The sequence below is a fragment of the Oryctolagus cuniculus genome, chromosome 11 (assembly GCF_964237555.1).
Source record: "Oryctolagus cuniculus chromosome 11, mOryCun1.1, whole genome shotgun sequence".
Lineage (NCBI taxonomy): Eukaryota > Metazoa > Chordata > Mammalia > Lagomorpha > Leporidae > Oryctolagus > Oryctolagus cuniculus.
Window position 1 is genome coordinate 65,102,180 of NC_091442.1, and position 22,451 is coordinate 65,124,630.

The 22,451-nt window shown below is 45.7% G+C and overlaps 1 protein-coding gene across 2 annotated transcripts in view; it reads right to left on the minus strand.

Annotated features, from left to right (window-relative positions):
* Positions 1-22,451, minus strand: part of PPM1H (protein phosphatase, Mg2+/Mn2+ dependent 1H) — a 301,454-nt gene that overhangs the window by 163,952 nt on the left and 115,051 nt on the right. The gene's annotated exons all lie outside the window — the stretch shown is intronic.

Consider the following 22,451-nt stretch of genomic DNA (forward strand, 5'->3'; position numbering starts at 1 on the left):
TTGACACCTCCTCCCCGTCAGTTCTCCAGCTTTCTTTCAGCACCTGCTGGCCCCTCATCTCCCATGGACTGAGATCCTGCCAGTGCACTACCAGACTGCTGCAACTTTAAAAAGCCGAGTCTGAGTCGCACCTGTTACATCTCAGCGGTGGAAGAAAACCAGATCAGTTATGACTCCTCTGATAGAAGAGAAAGCCTGGAAATACACACACGTGGTCAACCAACCATTGACCACGAATATGCACTGGAAACTCCCATGTAGGAGAAGGACACTGGACCCTCCTTACCTTACATCACATACAAAGATGAACTTGAAATGCATTAAAGACGTAATTGTAAGACCTGACACTGAAACTCCTGGAAGAAAACACGGGGGAAAAAACTCCTTGATGCTGGTCTTGGTAATTTGTGTGTTGGGGGGTGGTACAACATCACAAAGCACAGGCAACAAAAGGAAGAACAAATGGGACCACATTAAACTAAGTACCTGCTGCCTCACAGAGGTCACAGTCAACAAAATGAGAAGGCAACGTGTGGAATGGGAAAAAATATCTGCAAACCATGTGCCTGATAAGGGGTTAATTTTCCAAATACCTAAGCAACTCCTAACAACCCCATTGCAAAAAAAAAAAAAAAAAAAAAAAAAAAAAAAAAAAAACCAACTTACTAAATAAGACATTACTCCAAAGACAAAGATGACATACAAAGTGCCACGTATGTGGAAAGATGCTTGACATCAGTACCTTTCATGATTAAAGTCAGTGAACTGCGATTAAGAGGAACTTTTCCCAGTCAGATAAAGGGCATCCCTGTAAAGTCTCCAGCTAACGTCAGACTTCATGGTGAACTCCTAAATGTTTTCGCTCTAAAATTGGGCAAAATGTACAAACACATGTTCTCACGACTTCTCTTCAACTTGTCCTGGATGTCCTAGAGGGGCATGATTGGAAAGGCAAATAAAACTCTGCTTACTGCCATTTGGCACAGTTTGAGTATAATGTGCTTTGCTGTTATTCTCTTCATGTTTCACATGCTTGGAGTTTCTCATTCTTGAATCTGAATATAGTGCTTTCATCAAACTTCAAAGTTTTTCAGCCATGATTTCCTCAAAAGCATTTCTTGTATCCCTCTCTCTCTTCTCTATTGAAGAATCTCCACAGAAATGACTCCCAGAAGTTGTCCCATTCAAATCTCACTTTGGGAAATTTCTACTATGATGCATTTATATTTACTAATATTCTCTTAATCTTTGTGATTAAAAGATGGACAAAAGATCTGAATAAGGGGTCGGTGCTGTGGCTCACTTGGTTAATCCTCTGCCTGCGGCGCCAGCATCTCATATGGGCACCGGATTCTAGTCCCTGTTGCTCCTCTTCCGGTCCAGCTCTCTGCTGTGGCCCAGGGAAGGCAGTGGAGGATGGCCCAGGTCCTTGGGCCCTGCACCCACATGGGAGACCAGGAGGAAGCACCTGGCCCCTGGCTTCCGATCGGTGCAGCGCCGGCTGTAGCGGCCATTTGGGGAGTGAACCAACGGAAGGAAAACCTTTCTCTCTGTCTCTCTGTCTATAACTCTGTCAAATAAATTAAAAAAAAAAAAGATCCGAATAAAATGGCCAACAGGTATATGCAAAAAGTACTCGACATCATTAGTCATCAGGAAAACATAAAAACTACAAGGGAAAATCGCCACTTCATCCGTATACAGTACATTTTAAAGTAATCACAGATCTTATAAACTAGAGTAGCAAAGGGGCTGGCGCTGTGGTTTAGACGGTTAAGCCTCCGCCTGCAGCACCAGCATCCCATATGGGTGCCAGCTGGAGTCCCAGCTGCTCCACTTTTGATCCAGCTCCCTGCTAATGCACTTGGGAAAGCAGTGGAAGATGGCCCCATGTGGTTGGGCCACTGCGCCCACGTGGGAGACTGGGATGGATTTCCTGACTCCTGGCTTTGGCCTGACCTAGCCCCAGCCACTGCAGCCATTTGAGGAGTAAACCAATGGATGGAAGATTCCCTCTCTCCCTCCCCTTCTCTATCTCTGCCTTTTAAATAAATAAATCTTTAAAAAAGACTCTAGTAGTATAATTTCCATTCAATTATTGTTTATAGCCACTGTCTATATTCCAACTAGGGCCTTTTACTTATTAAACTTCTTATTTGGTAAAGTAGTAAGCCTTTTTATTGTAATTTAAATTTAAAATGTTATCTCAAAAAAAAAAAAAAGAAGGGAGAGAGGAAGGGAATATCATTATGTTTCTCAAATGTGTCTGCGAAGCATATTGAATCTGTTAAAAACTAACTAAAAACTAAAAGAAAAAACCTATGAGATATCACCCGCCAGGATGTATCTTATCAAAAACAAAACAAAACGACAGCGCTGGCCAGGACATGGAGAAAAGGAAACCTTGGTGCACTCTTGGTGTGGCTGTGGACTGGTGTATCCTTTACAGAAAACAGTATGGCAGGTCCTCAAGAAGTTAAGAGTACAACTATGGTGTGATCCAGTAAACCCCTGTCTGGGTACAGAGCCAGAGGAAATGAAATCAGTATTTTAAGGGACACCTTTGTCTGCATGTGCACTGCAGCATTATGTACAACAGCCAAGTACTGGAAAACAACCGAGGTGTCCATCAGTAGATGAAGGAAAAAAGTCAACGTGATGCACACATACTGGCATATTATTCTAGCACAAACAAGTCAAAAATTCTGCTATCTGTGACACTGGAGGACATTATGCTAAGTGAAATAAGCCAGGCACAGAAAAACAAATACTGCAAGATCTCATTTACATGTGCAATCCAAAAAGTCAAAATTATAGTAGCGGAGAGTAGAAATGGTGATTGCCAGGGGTTGTAGGGCAGGGCTGAGGAAATGCATAAACCTTCAGTTGTAATATGAACAAGCTCTGGGGACCTAATAAATAGCAAGGTGAGTACAGCTAGGAACACTGTACTGTACACTTGAACTTACCTAAGAGGGCAGACCTTACGTGTCCTCTGTACCCACACACTGGTCACTACGTGAAGTGGTGAGTGTGCTGATGAACGTGCCTGCACAGTAGTCATTTCTCGCTGCATATGTATGTCAAATCCTCACTTTGTACCCCTCAAATACACACAGCTTTGGTCAGCCATACCTCAGTAAAGCTAGGGGGAAAACATCACATTTGAAAAAACAATTCTAACGGGAGAGTAAAACATTGACTAGTAGGATCACATAAACACTTGGGGTGTTCATTTTCAGAAAACTGATAAATGAATAGGTAAGCTGTATCTAACATCCACTTCTACTAAGAGGCTTCTCCACCTCACAGCAATAAACCTTAAAGGCTTTTTCAGCTGAAGCCATTAAGTGAAATTATTTTACTCAGATTGATACTAGAAGATACTCTGTATTTGGACATGGGCGACTCTGTGCTCTCCCAATCTGTTTTCATTCAGCTCTGCTCTAGATGCTGAGAGAAAATGGTCATTTTTTTTTTAAAGTCAACAGATGTTTGCAGAGCACTTTCCACATGACAGGTGCTAGGGCAGGCAGCGTGGATAAAAGGGTGACTGAGGGACACCAGATATGGCCTGATCTTGACAATTCGGTGGGGAAGACAGACTCTGATTAATAACTACACAAGTAAACACAAGCTTGCCAGTCTGGTCAATGCCACAAGGAGAGGCCCTTGGTGTTGTGAGGCCAGCCCACAAAGGTACATGTTGGAAAGGACTTCTTTGAGGTTCCCAAGGACCAGGCTGGGAACTGCATGCAAGTTCACAAGTTGGGGGCAGGGGAGACATTGCAACAGTAGGTGCAAGGGCCCTGGGGTAGGAAAGTACATGAGGAGGAGGAGCCTAAACAATGGTCAGGTGGCAGAATGGGAGAGTGAGAGAGCAAAGGACGGGAGCAAGACAAGCCAGGAGAGGGAAGTAGTGGCTAGACTACCCCATTCCCCTGCGACACATGATGAGTCTTGACCTCTCACCTATGAGTAACAAAAAGCCACCGATTGGAGTGGCAGTAACAAAATCGACTTTGTTTGGCAAAAATCACTTAAGCTACGCTTTGAGGATTAAGAGAGAAGTGATAGTGAGGATGCCAGTTAGGAGACAGATCTTAGGCTAAAATAAACACTTGACCAATTTCAGCAGCGAAAGCAACGTAAGACAGAGGTACCAGAGTAAGAACTTGAACCTAGAAGGAAGTGAAGTGGGAAGACCCTTGAGTTAAGAATTGCGGGATCTGACTTTTAATCCCACCTTCCCCCTCCCCCCCAGCCGAGTGGGAGGCAGAGCAAGGTTAGGGAGGCAGGTCGGCTGTCAGGCCCCGGCTGTGTCACACGCGAGGCTGCTTGGCCTCCCACAGTGGGGTTTTCCCCTGCTGTGGGGTCGCCTGTGTGGACCTGGGTCAGCCTTGGGCACGGAGCCTCGGGCGTGTCTCCTTCACTCTGGTTCTCCCAGTGAGTGCCGGGCAGGGTAGAGGTGCTCCCCAGGTATTTATTAAACACACAGAGGAAGGAAGGACAAGAGTTCTTCCCCCTTTGCTGTTAACATTTTCAAAGCAAACAGCAGCTTGAGAAATGAGCATTTTACGTGAGGCCCTTCACATGGGTAAAGCCACGGAAGGGAACACGCCTAGCCTACCCCGGGACTGGGCTGACCTGCTCTCACTTTATCCAGGAGCACGGCCTCTTAGCTCTCCAAAGCCGCTGTCCTGCAAATGGGCAGCCTGGATCTAGGGCCCCAGGATACACCAAAGGGACAGTGCCATCTCTGGTGGTTTGAGTTTGCTGAGTTGTGAGACCCCTCACGGCCAGTGTGAAACACAGCAACACAGCATGCTCTTTTTAACTCAGAGCTGTATGCTTTTCAGGATGAAAATGCAAATGAAACAAAAAAGCCAGATTCCTCCTCCTGCTGCGTAGAACAGTTGAAAACCACAGACTGCCTAAGCTGTCAGTTCCCATTCCCCTTCCGTTCCGCCCATCCCGCCCTGTACCCTGCTGGGAGGGACAATCTACCGCAGCTTCTTCCTCCAGTGACCAAAGGGCTAAGGCCAGGATGTGGGAAGCTGTGTTCTCTGCCTGCTTGGCTGGTGCACATATACCAGGCAGGGAGGCATAAGCCAGAGCTCCACTCAGTCTCTCCTGTGCCTCTCTTCAGGTGCACCACCAGCCAGTGGCACCACCCACCCCCGCACTGTCCTCACATTAGGAAGAGCTCAGCATTTACTCTTGAGAATCGGATTTTGCACCTTAATGGTAAACAAACAGGGTTTCAGCTTTTGCTTTTTCTGGTAGTAGTTCAAGGGCAACTTGATCACCGGCATCAACCCATTAACAAGTCATTATTTTAAAAATTGGGGAATTGACTTACACGCTTTCAAATGAGTTAAACTAACCCAAAAGATCAGGACACACCTGGTAGCTTTTGGGAAGGCCTACACTTCCGGGAATGGAGAGGCCTACTTCCAGGGAAGAAAGTCCTTGTCAAGGTCCCTGCGGGTGCCTAAAGGTCAACCAATGAGGATCAGACCCGCCTCAACCTTTAATTCCCGTGCCCTGAATCTATAAAAGGAGCTCTCCCAATCTCTGATGCGTGACTTCTCTGGCCCCCGCTCTGTTGGGACCGGTGAACCTCGCCTGGGAGCGGAACCCCAATAAAAGCCTGTGAATTAATTGAGTCATCTGCCTGGGAAGATTTGTTACGCGCCGGACACCTTACAACATCTTTACATAGAAACATCACAGGCCTTTGATGGAAACAAACCCTAGTTCTGGAATTTACGATTATGTGGCATGGTCAAGTTTCTTAAACTTTCTCAACCTTATGTTGAAGAGTTTAGAGAATGAGTTCCAAGTGGGGAGCAGAGAGGGATTCACGCATTCAGTGCTGGTCTTGGAAGCCCCTCTCCTGTGTGTCAGGCTCCGTGCTGGGCACTGGGATTAGAGCAAGGTGTGACAATATCATGGCTCACAAGCTCTTGATGCTAATAAGCTGGAACATGACCTGGAATGTGCAAGTGTGTTGGGCGTTAGGGTGGCATGGAGTGGATGTACTATCCTATGGATTAAATGTACAGACAACCATGGGTGATGGGAGGTAGGTAAGGGTGGCAGGAGTGACTATAATGGCACAAGTCATTTGTTCTGCACACTGATTGTGGTGATTATATGGGATCTACACATGTGTTAATATTTATCAAACTGTGCACCAAAAGAAAATCTTGGGCTGCAAAAGAATGTTAAAAACAATAAATGAATACAACATGTAGCACTGTGGCAAGCAGCCAGGAGACAAAAAGAAAAAATTACAAGTGGTGGTAATAAGATGGATAGACTAATGGAACAGAATACAAACACCAGAAATCAATCCAAGCATCTACAACCAATGAGATTTCACCTCACCGAGGTTAGAATGGCTTTCATACAGAAATCAACAAACAAATGCTGGTGAGGATGTTGGGGAAAAGGTAACCTTGCCCACTGTTGGTGGGAATGTAAACTGGTAAAGCCACTAAGGAAGAGAGCATGGATATATCTCAGAAATCTGAATACAGTCCTACCATATGACCCAGCCATCCCACTCCTCAGAATTTACCCAATGGAAATGAAATCAGCATATGAAAGAGTAATCTGCACCCCCATGTTTACTGCAGCTCAATTCACAATCACTAAGATATGGAATCAACCCAAATGCCTGTCAACTGATGACTGGATAAAGAAATTATGGGATATGTACAGTATAGAATACTACACAGTGGTAAAAAAAAATGAAATTCGGTCATTTATATCAAAATGGATGAATCTGAAAAACATCATAGTGAAATAAGCCAGTCCCAAAGGGACAAATACCATAGGTTCTCCCTGATCTGTGATAATAGAGCACCTAAAAGGCAATCTGTAGAAGTGAAATTGACACTTTCAGAAGCAATGACTTGAACAGCCCTTGTCTTGACTGTTGAGGAAGCTTTTTTTTTTAATACTATTTGCTGAACTCTTACTTAACAGAGTTAAACATGTGTATCAAGTCGATTGAAAATGGATCTCAGGAAAAAAAAGAGTGGGAATAAGAGGGAGGAGGAAGAGGGGTTGGGAGTATGGGTGGGAGGGTGGGAGGTTGGGCACAGTGGGAAGAATAAAGTTGTAATTATGAAGTGTATGAAGTTTGTAACTATAAAGCTGTATAGTTCTGCATACATTCCTATGGACTTACTTCTAAGGGTACAGTTTAAGAACTTCCCATGGAACCCCAAATTCCCTTAAGCTGGGTGGTAAAAATGCCATCTTAAGTGTAAAAGTGATCACATGGATAGAATTAAGGGTCTGGGAATAATAATAGAATTAAAAAGGAGTTAATGCTCCAACATGGGAAGCAGTCCACACAGGTGACTCATAGAATGGCAATCACTTTAAATAGCACTTTGACCTCAGAATCAGCCCTTAACGCATTCTGGTGTGAATGAAAAGCACATGAGAGAATTTCAGGCATGGGAAGCCAAGATATTGTGGCAAAAAAAAAAAATGTCCTACATGAAGGACCTTGGTGGGTGAGACCCCAGTGGAAATAACTGCCCATTGAAGAAGGATGAACTTTTCTCTGAAGGGAGGAGAGAACTTCCACTTTGCTTACAGCCTTGTCTAAATACTGATGAGTTTGTGAATTCAAAAGGCTTTCATAGGCTAGGCAGTTCTTGTCAAGAGCCTCAGGTGATCACTGATGTCATACATAAGAGTGTTAATTGTTAAATCAATAAGAGTCACTATACACTAACTTCCCATGCAGGACCTCTGTCCTCAAAGAGTTGTATTATAATTATGTCTAAGTGCTTGCAAAAGGTGTATCATTCTTGGGTGCTTCTTTAAAGTTAAGTTTCTTAAAAAAAAAAAAAGTGAAATTAACTTCAAAATGCAATGACTTTGAAGAGCCCTTGTCATGACTGTTGAGGAACAGTTTTTTTTTTATGCAAATTTTTGAACCCCTTACTTAGTATAGAGTTGATCTCCTGTGTGTAAAGTTAATAAAAAATGGATGTTAGTGGAGAATGGGACTGGGAATGGGAGAGGGAGGAAGAAGGGTGGGAGGGTGGGTATGGTGGGAACAATCACCATATTCTTAAACATGCGTTAACAGGAATATTTCAGAAATTGAGGGAAAAATCAAGTTGCAGAGTGATGCATATAGTACAATGAGTTTGTAAATTTGAATTAAAACCCTTAACAAAACAGTACTTAACATTGGTAATAGATATATATGTATATATACACACACATGTGCACACATATGTATGTAAATGTTTTTGAAATTAATTGGAAGGATACAGACCTGACATTGGTCTCCTGTGAAGAGTGGAGAAGGGTAGGGCATGAATGTGGGAGGTGGGTGGTTGAAGGGGACTTTGGTTTTTTACAGAAGCATCTCCTAAAGATTTGCAAGTAAGTATGAAAATAGTGGCTACTTCTGGAGTGTGGTATATGGATATCTTGTCTTATTTTTTGTACTTTTCTGTATTTTTTAAATTTCAAAATTAATAAGAATGGGGGTGAGGATGGGAACACTGTACCTGTAGAAATCATGTTATAATGAATTCCCAAATACTAAACTTTTTATAGAATATATTTCTAAAATTTTATCAACGATATATGAATCGACTTGCTCTCCATGTAATATGAAATTATCTATTTTATTAAAATTAAAAATAAAAAAAGTTGTACTTATGAAATGCATGCAGTCTGTATTCCTTAAATAAAAGATATTTTGAGGGGGAAATAAATAAAAAAGCAGTGGTAACTGCTTATACTCACTATTAATATCCTGAGCAGACAGTGAGCCAGCATCGAGACCAAGCTGCACACCTGAGCACCTTGCTTTCACTCTGCCAGTCAGGGTGCTTGTGCGGCTCCACTGTACAAGCCTGTGCTTACTTCCTCAGCTGCTTCGCTTTGCAGAAGTCTGTTCCCTACAGGTCACCTTGACCTCTAGGGCATCCACTCGACACCCACTACATGAATCCCCCCGACACCACCATATACTGGGTGTCAGGACCCCATTTCACCACTGGTAAAACTGGGGCGTAGATGGTTTAAGTAAGCTGTGTGGTATGGGTAGGACTCGACCCCAGTTCTGCAGACTCCTTGTTAAGGAGCATCTCCGACCTCCAGGCCTCCATTCCTCTGGGACCTGTAGCACTTCTGCGTGGCTTGCATGCTTTGTTTTTGTTGCTTACCAGCAATTGCACACAGGTCCTGGGCCACCCAAGCTCTTCAGCAAGGGCCCTGCATTACTTGTTGGTTGTACCGGGACATGCTGCTTGGACAACATGCACAGCTGTCACGTTCTACACCTGAGAAATCAGACCCTCCAAATACACAGCAACAGGTTCATCAATGATGAATCTTAAAATTACTAATATTATACTTAAACAAATGCTTACCTTGTTTTGGCTTCAGGTATACCTGAGCTAAATAAGTACTCCTCTTTAAGAAAGATTCTATCAAGCCTCTTCCTGACTTACTGCAGCATTATAGATCGGGCAGAAATCACTGATGACTCACAAATAATAACCATAAAACACATTTGGGACCGCCGCTATGGTGCAGTGGGTGAACACCCTGGCCTGAAGTGCTGGCATCCCATATGGGCACTGGTTCTAGTCCTGGCTGCTCATCTTCCAGTCCAGCTCTCTGCTATGGACTGGGGAAGCAGAAGATGGCCCAAGTCCTTGGGCCCCTGCACCCACGTGGGAGACCCAGAAGAAGCTCCTGGCTTCTGGCTTCATCGGCGCAGCTCTGGTCGTTGCGGCCAATTGGGGAGTGAACCATCAGATGGAAGACCTCCCTCTTTCTCTGCCTCTCCTCTGTGTAACTTGACTTTCAAATAAATAAAAATAAATCTTAAAAAGTGTTTAAAAACCATTTAAATAAAATAAATACAACTATACTGAAAAAAATTAGCGATTTTCCAGTTGTATTTTTAATTATTTTACTTAGTCAAAGAGACACACTAGTCTTACATGGGAAGATTTCAAAAGTTCATGAAAAATGGAATTAAAAAATAAGTTTAAGGGGCTAGCATTGTGGTACAGAGTTTAGCCACTTATGATGCCAGCATCCCATGCTGGGGCACAAGTTCAAGTTCTGGATGCTCTGCTGCTCGTGCAGCTCCCTGCTAATGTGCCTGGGAAGGCAGTGGAAGATGGGCCAAGCACTTGGGCCCCTGCACCCATGTGGGAGATGAAAATGGAGTTCTTCACTCCTGGCTTTTGCCTGGCCTAGCCTTGGTTGCGTGGCTATTTGATGAGTGAACCAGCAGATAGAAGATCTCTCTCTTTGTCTTTCCCTTTCTCTGCCTTTTGCTCTGCCTTTCAAATAGCTAAGTGTGGCTGTCTGGCACAGTGGTTAAGACATTCCTTGGGATACCTCCATCTCACAGTGCAGCGCCTCAGTTTGAGTTCTGGCTCCACTTCTGACTATGGCTTCTGAGAAACGCACACCCTGGGAGGCGGCAGGTGACAGCTCAAGTAGCTGGGTCCCTGCCACTCGTGTGGGACACCTGGACTGTGTTCTCTTCTGCAAGGTCCGGCCTGGCCAGCTCAGGCCATTGTGGGCATCTGGGCAGTAAGCCAGTGGATGGTGCTCACTCTGTTTCTCTGCCTCTCAAGTAAATTTTAAAAATTCAAAGAAAAGATATTTAGTGCAAGAACATTTGAAAGCACGTATAGTTTTTAATAATATTTCTTTTCCATGAACTTTTAATTGACCCCTCAAATGCAACTGACAACACCCCTCCACCCTCGACCATATACCCAACCCAATCTCTCTTTAGGAATATATTTGGTGACAAATCGGTAGTTTTAACATTTACAGTTTCTCTTTTAGGCTTCTCTAAAGTAGGTTCAATGTTAGATGCCCTTTTCTCAAAAGTTCTCCAAGCCACTATTTTTTTTTTTTTTTTTTAACAGACAGAGTGGATAGTGAGAGAGAGACAGAGAGAAAGGTCTTCCTTTGCCGTTGGTTCACCCTCCAATGGCCACCGCGGCCGGCGCGCTGCGGCCGGCGCACCGCGCTGATCCGATGGCAGGAGCCAGGTGCTTCTCCTGGTCTCCCATGGGGTGCAGGGCCCAAGCACTTGGGCCATCCTCCACTGCACTCCCTGGCCATAGCACAGAGCTGGCCTGGAAGAGGGGCAACCGGGACAGAATCCAGCGCCCCGACCGGGACTAGAACCCAGCGTGCCGGCGCAGCTAGGTGGAGGATTAGCCTATTGAGCTGTGGTGCCAGCTCCAAGCCACTATTTTGTAATAGTGTTTATTTTCTTTTTTGCATTTCCACAATCATCCATGAGGCTGGAGCTCGGTGAGCTGTAACTGCAAGGTGCCTCCTGGGCCCTTCAACAAACGTAACACAACTGCAAACAGAAACGCAACCACTGAATAGAGAGCAGAAATAATCTCAGATACAAGGGGCTGGTGCCCATTCAGCCACAGGGGTAGTCACGGGAAACCACCCGAGGGTGTCGAAACAATAAGCCTACAGTTTAGCCACATGGAGACAGGTGCCACGCCACGTGCACCTTAACTCTGGGGAGCCCCCAGACAAAGCCAGCATGAGCCCTCCAGCCTGTAGAAGGTTCTAGACACAACCTCAGATGTCTTCCCTGCAGCCAGATGTCGAAACCGGGATGTGAAGCAGGAAACACAGAAAACCAAGGAGCCGGGTTTAGCTCCTTTGTGCTTCTCCCCACTCCCAGGGCTCTCAATGCCTGGGAACCTCTTCATCCCTTCTTCCCCTGGTGCGTGCTCTCCACATGAAGCACACAGTACGCAGGGGAGCTAAAAATAATCAGTCGTGTCTAAGAGAAACGTGTGAGCCTCTCAGATTTTTCACCTAGAAATCAAAGCCTTCCTAGCATTTCCCAACTGGATGGACGCTGGCGCCCTCGTGTGGCAGGTCACGAGCCATCGCCACGGCATGCCTGCAGCTCTGGCGCTCACTCCCCTGGCCTTGTGTATTGTGAATGCCCATTGCGTTCACAGGACAGGGGTACCTGTGTCCTCAGCTAAATGGCCTTGTGCACTGTGTTGCTAAGTTCTTAACTAAACCATCCCCCACAGAGCGCACAAGTTAAAAGAATCTTTCAAAGAAGTTCCTGACAGAAAATATTACCAAAGAACATCGTCTAAGGTGGCATGTTTTACCCTTAATGTACTCGCACCTGACAATAGTAAGACTCACGTCTGTCACAAAGGCTCTGAAACACCCCAGAAGGCAGCTGAAAAATGGGATTATGTGTGCCATTGTTGATTATGAATTGCACCTTGATATATTAATGATAGCAGGAGAGTTAATGAGCTGCCTTGAGAAAAAGAGAACCACGCCTGCCATAGTCAACACCGCTCACTTGTTAGTTGTTATTTTAAAATATTATCTTTATGGCCTCTACATTATTATAATTTTTATAATTTAAAAAAACAATGATGTTGGTATGTATACACAGTAGTATGGTTACATATCACTAAATAACAGATTGGGAGAACATTCTAAAAATTGGCTTTCAAATGACGGTTTGCAGATGGTCTATTTAAGGGAAAATGCAGTGACCCTGTGGCTGCCTTTCATGAAGATACTGGTAGCTGGCTCTCAGGAAGTGTTTCCTTCCCCCCCTCCCCCAACCACTCAGGCACTCAGGTAACGGAGTTGGGGCCAGGTCAACAGCAAGAAAGGAACTTCCCCGACATGGACTCCCACGCTGAGGGCAATGCCCCGGTTTGAGGACGTGATGCAGTCGCCTTCCCTGCTTTCCCACTGACAAAAAAAAAAAGGGATTCATTATTTCAGAGGCCACACAGTTCTGATTCCCTCTCGTGTGCCCCTATGCCTATGGCTTGATGTCTGTCAAGTCCCTGGCCAGTTTTCCGGGTATCATGAAATATCATGACACTTCAGAGTCCACAGGCTGTGTTTCGGGCATCCCATCCACAGTGGTTTCAATTTCCAGTTTTTTTCTCTGATATAGTAACACCGGGAGAGGGAGAACAAGCCGACGAGAAATCAGAGATGAGAGAAACGTAAATCATGTCATGAATGCCCTTCCTACCATGTTCTAACGCTGTCCAATCGGAACTATGACCACCCAGCGGTTTGCATTTAACCATACCTCTGCTGACTATGTCACTCTGACACTTGCTCTCCAGTGGGGACAAAACTTGTAATTTCACATGCTCCTAGTGACTATTAATGACCACACTATGAAATGCTGCTTTCCTTGCTTGAGTTCCTCCATCACGATGAGGTGAGGCCGTAAGAAGTAGGAAAAGTTTTGTCAATCTATTTTTTGGTTTTGTACTGCAAGTCCATCTCATATTTTAAAACACTATTAAGTACATATTAATTTCTGAGAGATAGGAAGAAGGAAGCTTTTAACAGTTTTGGCAAAGTTGGATTAATGGTTTATTCTAGACTCTTAAATTAGTTCAGGAATGTTCTCTATTACTTTAGTCATTTTTAAAATGGTTCACATTATGTATTTATTTTTTCATTATATTTGCAAGGCAGAATGACAGAGAAATTCCTATTTGCTGGTTCATCTACCAAAGGCCTGCCAGAGCCAGGACTGGGCCGGGCGGAAGCCAGGAGACTGGAACTCAGTCTGAGTCTTCCCCATGGGTGGCAGAGACGCAGGTACTCCAGCCACCACATGCTGTCTCCCAACATATACGTTAGCAGGAAGCTGGATTAGGAAAAGGGGAGCTAGGGCTCGAAGCAGGCACTCCAGGACGGGCTGCAGGCATCTCCAGTGGCATCCTAACCACTACCTCACAGTTCAACAACTTCTCCCCAGTTCCAGAAAATACCATGAGCACTCTGAAACAATACTGCAATGCAGCTGCAAACATCATTGTTCGATTCACAGCAACAACAGTAACAGACAGTACGCACACACATTATCACATGCCGACTGTGGTCCTCAGGGCTTTTCCCATAAACTCATTTTGTATTTTTAGCCCTATAAGGTAATGGTCCTTCTATAACTTAGCAAGACAAATGGACCGTAAGGACAGGATGATGTACAACTTCTCTTCAGTTCTGTCCTTTACAAGAGCTGTTACCCAGCTTCTGAGTCAACAGGGGAGACTGCTAATAACCGTTAAACAACGAGAAATCATAATGGAAATGATAAAATATTGAGCGTCAACTTTTATTGAAATTGTACCTATCCACATCAGGAGTTACTCTTCCTTTTGACTTCTTCAAGGAGATTTTCCAACTCCATTTCTCAGCGGCCAGTGCATAAAGAGGCTGCTTGTTCCAAGTCCAGTCTGTGCTCAGGCAAGCTGCAAGCTTCTTCGCACATTGTCAGTTTCCTCATCAGTAAAACAAAGACACTAAGGACACATACTTATGTACTCATTATGAGGCTGAGTGAATTCACACGGGCAAAGCACTATGATCAGTGTCTGACACTTGAAAGCTGAGAAGAATGAAGGAAAGAAAATCCCAACGGCTTACCCATGGCCAGTGCTCTTCCTACCTACAGCTGCAGGAAGCACATAGCAAGTGCAGAGAGAAACCGCCAGCTTTTAGCCTTAAGACTCCCACCGTGGGCTCACCTCTCCAGGCAGCCGGTTTACGCTGTATTCTCAGCTCCCACACCCATCGTGGTCCAACCTGGACTTCACAGTAAACCAGCACCCACCGAGGAGGGAACTCTGAAGTTATCCTAGCAGACATGAGCCTCGGGGATTCCTGCCTGTGACGTCATCTCTCTCAATCACTAGCAAGTGCTCCGTGTCCTGGGAACTAAGAGGGAGGAGTTCTGAGACCAATTGAAGCAGAGAAGTAGAAATTCTCTAGTTTCTTGATGTGTACAGAACAGTGAGGATTTACAGTGAGCACAGGGAGATGGATCACACGCTGCTGCTCCCACTGCTGTTGTTTTTAGTAGCTGATGTTACCTCGGGGAGCAGCCTGTCAGACGGGGCCAAGTACTCCAGACGGCTGCCGTTGCGGGACCAGAAGCAACCTTCACTTCATGCTCTGGGGTGGAACAGGCGTTCTTCCAGAAAACTGATGAAAAGGATGGCAAGCCTTCTGCCCAGAGAGTCAAAGCAGCCCCATTCTCGCTTCCCTTTCAGTTCTCCCCGCCCCAATCTGATCCTATTTGCCTTGAATTCCCACAGTGCTGCCCTATCCTCTGCTGAGAAAGATAATCAGCTTTCCTCTCCCCTGCTGGTGAACTTGGCCATGATGCTGACACAGCCATCTCCTGTTATTGTAATTAGACACTGAACTAACACACACTGAAAGCACACACTTTGATGTGTTTTGACTACACTGCACAACGTAAGGGTGCTCCTAAGCAAATACACTTGGAAGGTCCACAAGTCTTGTCTGAAGCCAAAAACAATCTCTTCCCAGTGGGGAGTGAAACATGGGGGGAAGACATCCTGGCTATTGCCACGATACCCTGAGCCTCTCCCACCCAAGCATCTCACAAAAGGACGTGCACTTCCCACCCCCATGCTAAGGTTATCAGAGGCCCCTAGGAGCCAACCCCTCCTCAGAGAGGTCAGCTGCTGCCTCCTCTTCTTGCCTCATTCCTAGAGTGACTACACAGTTGGGAACCACAAAGCACAAGCCTGTGGAAGAGCTGTGTTTTCACCCATGGATGGCAATCAGGGTGATAGATACAGATGCCTTATGATCTTTCAAATCAAAGGAACGAAAAACTTTGATTAATGATTCATGGTAATTAAATTCCAAATCTTTTTTAAAAAAGATTTACTTATTTATTCAAAAATCCGGGGTGGGGGGGAGTGAGTATCTTCCATCCACTATTTCACTCCTTAAATGGCTACAACAGCCTTGACTGGGCCAGGCCAAAGCCAGGAATTCCATCCAGGATTCCAACTTGAGGGGCAGGGGCCCAAATACTTGGGCCATTCTTTGCTGCTTTGCCAGGTTCATTATTAGGAAACTGGATCAGAAGTGAAGCAGCCAGTTCTAGAACTGGCACTTGGATAAGGGATGCTGGTGGGGGCTTAACCCACTGCACCACAGCCCACTGCTGGTCCCAATTCCCAGAAAATTTGATCTGGTTAATCAAAAAACCTTCACTGGGAGGCAGGTGGCTGCTGGGAACAAAGTGTCACCCTAAACAAGTTCACAGCTTCTTTCCAAAGGGATGATCTTGTGAAAATGTCATTTGGAAACGCCAGCATTTCAGATTCCCTCCTGTGTTCCCCAAACAAGCAGGTGGAGGCCCAGGAACAAAGAGGCCTGTCCACTGCCATGGGGGATCAACTTCCCAGCTGCCCAGCTGCGGCGCTATGCCTCTTCACACATCAGCTGCCCCAGAGCAACCTAAGTCCAGGAGATGTTCCACGCCTCACTTGTCAGCCAACATGCCCTCCTCCACCTTACCACACAACCACCACAGAGACCTCAAAACCCTTCTGCAACAGAGAAATGTGTATTGTGTATTATTTATTTATTGTGACTTACAGCACTAAAAGTCATCACTCAAAACCAAACCCAACCCAATCTAGAGCCATACAGAGTATCTGGAAGAAAGAATAACTCAACCATACCTCTGCATTTCCTCAGGCTCATGTATTAGGGTGCAGAATCCTATTTGACTGTACTGTTTCCTTCCGAGCTTTATAACTTCTCACAAACATTGCTTCTCCACTCCAACATTTTGCTTTATATGTACATGGAACATGAAACTAATCTGTGTTTTCTTTCCTATAAGTAAGGTGCCAGTGTACACAGCTCAGGCAGACACGGGCCATCCCACGTCCCAGGGAAGTCAGGAGAGGTAGAGCACATGACTAGATGTGCAGGCCTTCAACACGTTCATGGAAAACACATGAGATTAAAAAACCAGGCATGGATTTAAAAATTTTTTTCATCAAGATAAGCTTCTCTTTCAAATTTCATTCCAATGAATTTTTCAAAGTACCTTTATATTATTTTATGCACCAACATTTTGAAAGCAAGATTTTAGAAGGCTTACATTGATGTCTCTGGCTGAAATATTATTTGTGCTAATGGGATAAGATCATTCTCTACAAGGCTTAAGATTGCCTTAAAATCTTTACAGCAATGAATCACTATTTGCAGTAAAAGTTATTTCTTGGCTATCTACCTACCCTGTTGCCACTCAATGTAAGAAATGTCATAAAACATAAAGCCACACTTCTACTGAACTCTTCATAACATAACTTTTGTTGCTAACAAATAAACCACTTCTGCCAAATTTTTTTATGCTTGTGAGCTTCACATTACTGTACAGGAAATTTAAGGTTTTCTTCAATCTCCAAGGAACATGAAGGGGACACCATCCGTGAAAGAAGTCACGTGGAAACCCACATCTCGACACTGCTAAATTTACAAGAGACACGTGTTCAAGAAAGGGGGGAATAGCTGAGCGTGCGTCTTCCAGCAGAAGCCCACACAACTTGATCCTGCCATCCTTCATCTGTCAAACCTGCCTGCAGGTGAAATCAGATGCCTGCTCCATCTTGTTGCTTCTAACAGTATTGGACCGTTTTCCCATCCTTACCTTTCCTGCCCTCTCTGAGGCTCATGGCATAGTTACCTTCCCTCTCTACTGCTCCCTTCTGTTGGAGCTTCTAGAACCCCACTGTCATCAGGTTTCTTTCCTGCACTTTTATCCTCTGGCTTTTATACTCTTTCTGGGTAATCGAAGCCACACGTAGTCTCAAGTATAATTTTTGCACTTGTAAATCCTGAACCCTGATCCTTCTTAGACTGGCTCCTGAACTCCAAACCCTTATTTTTAACATCCTGCAAGGCACTTTTACCTGGAGAAGTGCAATCAGTATACCCAAAGCTCCAGGCACCACCTCTGCCCATTCCCTCACCTTGCAACCTGTACCTACTCCAGTGGTACACTTGTCGACAACCAGCACCCACAGCTGAACTCCCCCCTGCCCCAATCAGCTGGTCACATGGTCACCTCTACTGTATCTGTCACAGCATCTCTCCTGAGTTTGTCCCTTGTGCCAATCACTTCCTTAAGTCCTCATCATTTCCCACCTGGATTTCTGCCCGAGCCTCCTCACTCCACCTTGGGGTCTCCAGGTTCGGACACTCAGCCTTCCAAAGGAAGCCTCCGTGCTGCCACCACTGTCATGATTCATCTTTCCCTTGTTCAAAATCTGGTTACAACCCCAGCTCATCATGACATCTGATGGCCCATGTGTGTGACACCTGTTTGCAGGCTCAGCATAGTGGCATAGAGGGTTGAGCCACCACTTGCAATGTAGCATCCCATCGTGGAGTGTTGGTTTGAGTCCTCAGTACTCTGCTTCTGATCCAGGTCCCTGCTAATACACCTGGAAAGGCAGCAGATGATGGTCCTAGTAGTTGGGTCCCTGCCACCCACGTGGGAGACTTGGATGGCGTTCCTGGCACCGGGCCCAGCCCAGAGATTGTGGCCATGGGGGGAGCGAACCAGTGGATGAAGACCTCTGTTTCTCTCTGTTGCTCTACATTTTAAATAAATAAATCAATAAACTTTTTATAAAGGAGGGCGGGGGCCAGCGCCATGGCTCACTTGGTTATTCTTCCACCTGCGGCACTGGCGCTGGCATCCCATATGGGCGCCAGTTTTAATCCCTGCTGCTCCTCTTCCAGTCCAGCTCTCTGCTGTGGCCTGGGAAGGCAGTGGATGGCCCAGGTGCTTGGGCCCCTGCACCTGCATGGAAGACCAGGAGGAAGCACCTGGCTCCTGGCTTTGGATCAGTGCAGCTCCGGCTGTGGCGGCCACTTGGGGAAAAAACCAACAGAAGGAAGACCTTTCTCTCTCTCTCTCTCTCACTGTCTGTAACTCTACCTGTCAAATAAATGTAAAAAAAAAAAAAAAAAAAAAAAAGGATGGCGGAGCTAGTTTCACTTAAGAATGTCCTCAATGAAGCAATTAAAATATTTGTAAAATGGACACTTACTTGCTGTTCATGTCTTAGCACCCCCGTGAGCAGCACAGTCTCTAAAACACTGCAAGCCATGCCTCGTGCGCTCTCAGGCTAGCCCATCTTTGCAGATGCCTGTTCTACAGCGAGCCTCCTTCTCTAACTTTGTTTCAAGGCTATTCACTTTTCAAGATCACAGCTTGGCCGGCGCTGCGGGTCACTAGGCTAATCCTCTGCCTGCGGTACTGGCACCCCGGAGCTCTAGTCCCAGTTGGGGTGCCGGATTCTGTCCCGGTTGCTCCTCTTGCAGTCCAGCTCTCTGCTGTGGCCCGGGAGTACAGTGGAGGATGGCCCAAGTACTTGGGCCCTGCACCCCATGGGAGACCAGGAAGAAGCACCTGGCTCCTGGCTTCAGATTTGGGGGCGAACCAATGGAAAGAAGACCTTTCTCTCCGTCTCTAACTCTGTCAAAAAAAAAATCACAGCTCAACTGTCACTTTCTCTAGAGTGACTTCCCTAATCGGATCTATCCCCTTCCTCCTTGTGTCTCCTCAGAGTTTGGTTCTATACATACCCCTCTCCCACTGTATTTCTCTGGAGACTCACTCCATGGTCATGCACTGCCTACTCAATCTTTCTCCCTCCTGGACTCATCTCTAAGAAGTCAGGAGCTGAGCCGGCGCCGTGGCTCAATAGGCTAATCCTCCACCTTGCGGCGCCGGCACACCGGGTTCTAGTCCCGGTTGGGGCGCCGGATTCTGTCCCGGTTGCCCCTCTTCCAGGCCAGCTCTCTGCTATGGCCAGGGAGTGCAGTGGAGGATGGCCCAGGTGCTTGGGCCCTGCACCCCATGGGAGACCAGGAAAAGCACCTGGCTCCTGGCTCCTGCCAGGATCAGCGCGGTGCGCCGGCTGCAGCGGCGGCCATTGGAGGGTGAACCAACGGCAAAGGAAGACCTTTCTCTCTGTCTCTCTCTCTCACTGTCCACTCTGCCTGTCAAAAAAAAAAAAAAAAAAAAAAAAAAAAAGAAGTCAGGAGCTGTAGTAAACCCCTTGCCTTATCCCCAAGGCTCGGTACATGCAGACTCGGTGCTTAGTTATGTTGTTTGGGTGGAGGAACAGATCCATGGGGGAAGGGCCGGAGTCTTGCCTTGCTTGTCTCCTGCAGGTGTTTTTGGGCCCTAGACCCCACACTCACTACCCTTTCCTAAGCATTGCCAACATTTGAGTGTCAGCAGCAAGGAGCGGCCTTCTAGATGGGAAAAATCACTGGTCCCCTTAAGCCAGTGTATCCAGTGTCATCTGTTGTAAGCTGTTCATGCAAAATAGAAGCCCAAGCCTTGGCAGTGGCCTTCAAGGTCCTGCCAGATCGCCTCACTCAACTCCTATGACCGTTCTGACATTTTCTGCAGTGCAGGCATTCCTGTACCTCTGCTCTAGCCACAGGGCCTCCTTGCTGATGGTTGAGAACACTGGGCTCACAGTCTTTCCAACTGCCCAGAACGCTAAAGTCTTCTACTTCCACATGGTTGCACTTTCAGGGTCTTGACCTGAAAGTCATCTGTTCAGCGATGCTTAGCTCATCGCTTGTTTGCTTTTTTAAGATGTATTTATTTATTTGAAAGTCAGAGAGAGAGGGAGAGGCAGAGACAGAGTCAGACAGAGAGATCTTCCATCTGCTGATTCATTCCCTAGATGGCCACAATGGCCTGAGCAGAGCCAGGCAGAAAACAGGAGCCAGGAGCTTCTTCTGGGTCGCCCAAGTGAGTGGCAGGGGCCCAAGTACTTGAACCATCCCCTGCTGCTCTTCTAGGCCATTAACAAGGAGCTGAATTCGAAGTGGAACAGCTGGGACATGAACTAGTGTCCATAAGGGATGCTAGCGTCACATGGTGCTGCACCATGCCAGTCTCTAGATCCTAGTTCTAAGGCTTTAAAAAAAGCAGCACAGGGGCCAGCATTGTGGTGCAGTGGGCTAGGCTGCCATTTTCGCCTACATCCCATACTAGAGTGCTTCTTTGAATCTCATTGTTCTGTTTCTGATCCAGCTCCCTGCCAATGTGCCTGGGAAAGCTGTGGAAGATAGCCCAAGCACTTGAGTCCCTGTCACCCATGTGGGAGACTGGATGGAGTTCCTGGCTCCTGGCCTCAGCCTGTTCTAGTCCCAGCTGTTGTGGTCATTTGGGGAGTGAACCAGTGGATGGAGCTCTCTTTCTGTCTCTCCATCTCTATATCACTCTGCCTTTCAGATAAATACCATGCTATTTTTCCTTTTAAAAATCAGAACAAATAATACAACCCATAAAACAAACATTTCAATTTAAACAACTATAAGTAGATATTTTTCTAAAGAAGATATACAAAAGGCCAATAAGCACATGAAAAAATGTTCAACATCATTAATCACCAAGGAAATGCAAACCAAAACTACACTGAGATGTCACCTCCCACTCTCAACAATGAATATTATTAAAAAAATAGAAAAGAGCAAATGTTGACGAGGATGTGGAGAAACTGGAATGTGAGCACCATTGGTGGGAAAGTAAAGTGCTGCAGCAACTATGGAGAACAATACGGAGGTTCCTCAAGAAATTAAATAGAACTCCCATATTATCCAATACTTCTAATTCTAGGTATATATATGTAACAGAACTGGAAGTAGGAACTCAGATACTTGTATACCTATGTTCGTAAGAGCATTATTCATAGTGGACAAAAGGCGAATGCAACTCAAGTGTCTGTTTAGAGACGAATGGATAAGCTATGGGATATACACTCATGAGATGAGTATTACAAAGGAAGGAGACCCTGACACACGCTACAGCATGGCTGACCTGTCAGGACATCATGCTAAATGAAATAAGCTAGGCACAAAAAGACAAACATCGCATGATCTACTTATATGAATGGCCAAGTGCTTAGAGACACAATATAAAACAGGGGCCAGCACTGTGACCTAGCAGGTAAAGCCGCCGCCTGCAGCACCAACATCCCATATGGGTGCTGGTTCAAGTCCCAGCTGCTCCACTTCCGACCCAGCTCTCTGCTACAGCCTGGGAAAGCAGGAGAAGATGGCCCAAGTCCTTGTGCCCCTGCACCCATGTGGGAGACCTGAAAGAAGCTCCTGGCTCCTGATTGGCCCAGCTCCAGCTGTTGCAGCCATTTGGGGAGTGAACCAGTAGATGGAAGACTTCTCTCTCTGCCTCTCCTTCTCTCAGTAACTCTTTCAAATAAATAAATAAATCTTAAAAAATAAATAAAATATAACAGTGGTTGCCCAAGGCTGAAGGGAGGTAAGAGTGAGGAGTCAGTATTTAAGGAACATAGTGTTTGAGCTTGGAGAGATGAAAAAGTTCTAGAAACAGATAATGGTGATGGTTGTACAACTACACAAATATATGTAATGCCTCTGAACTGTATACCTAAAAATGGTTAAAATGGTAAAATTTTAGGCCATGTATAGTCTGCTACAATTTTGAAAAGAACAAACACAGCTCTTGCCTTAAGCTCTGCTAATCAGCCTAATGCATC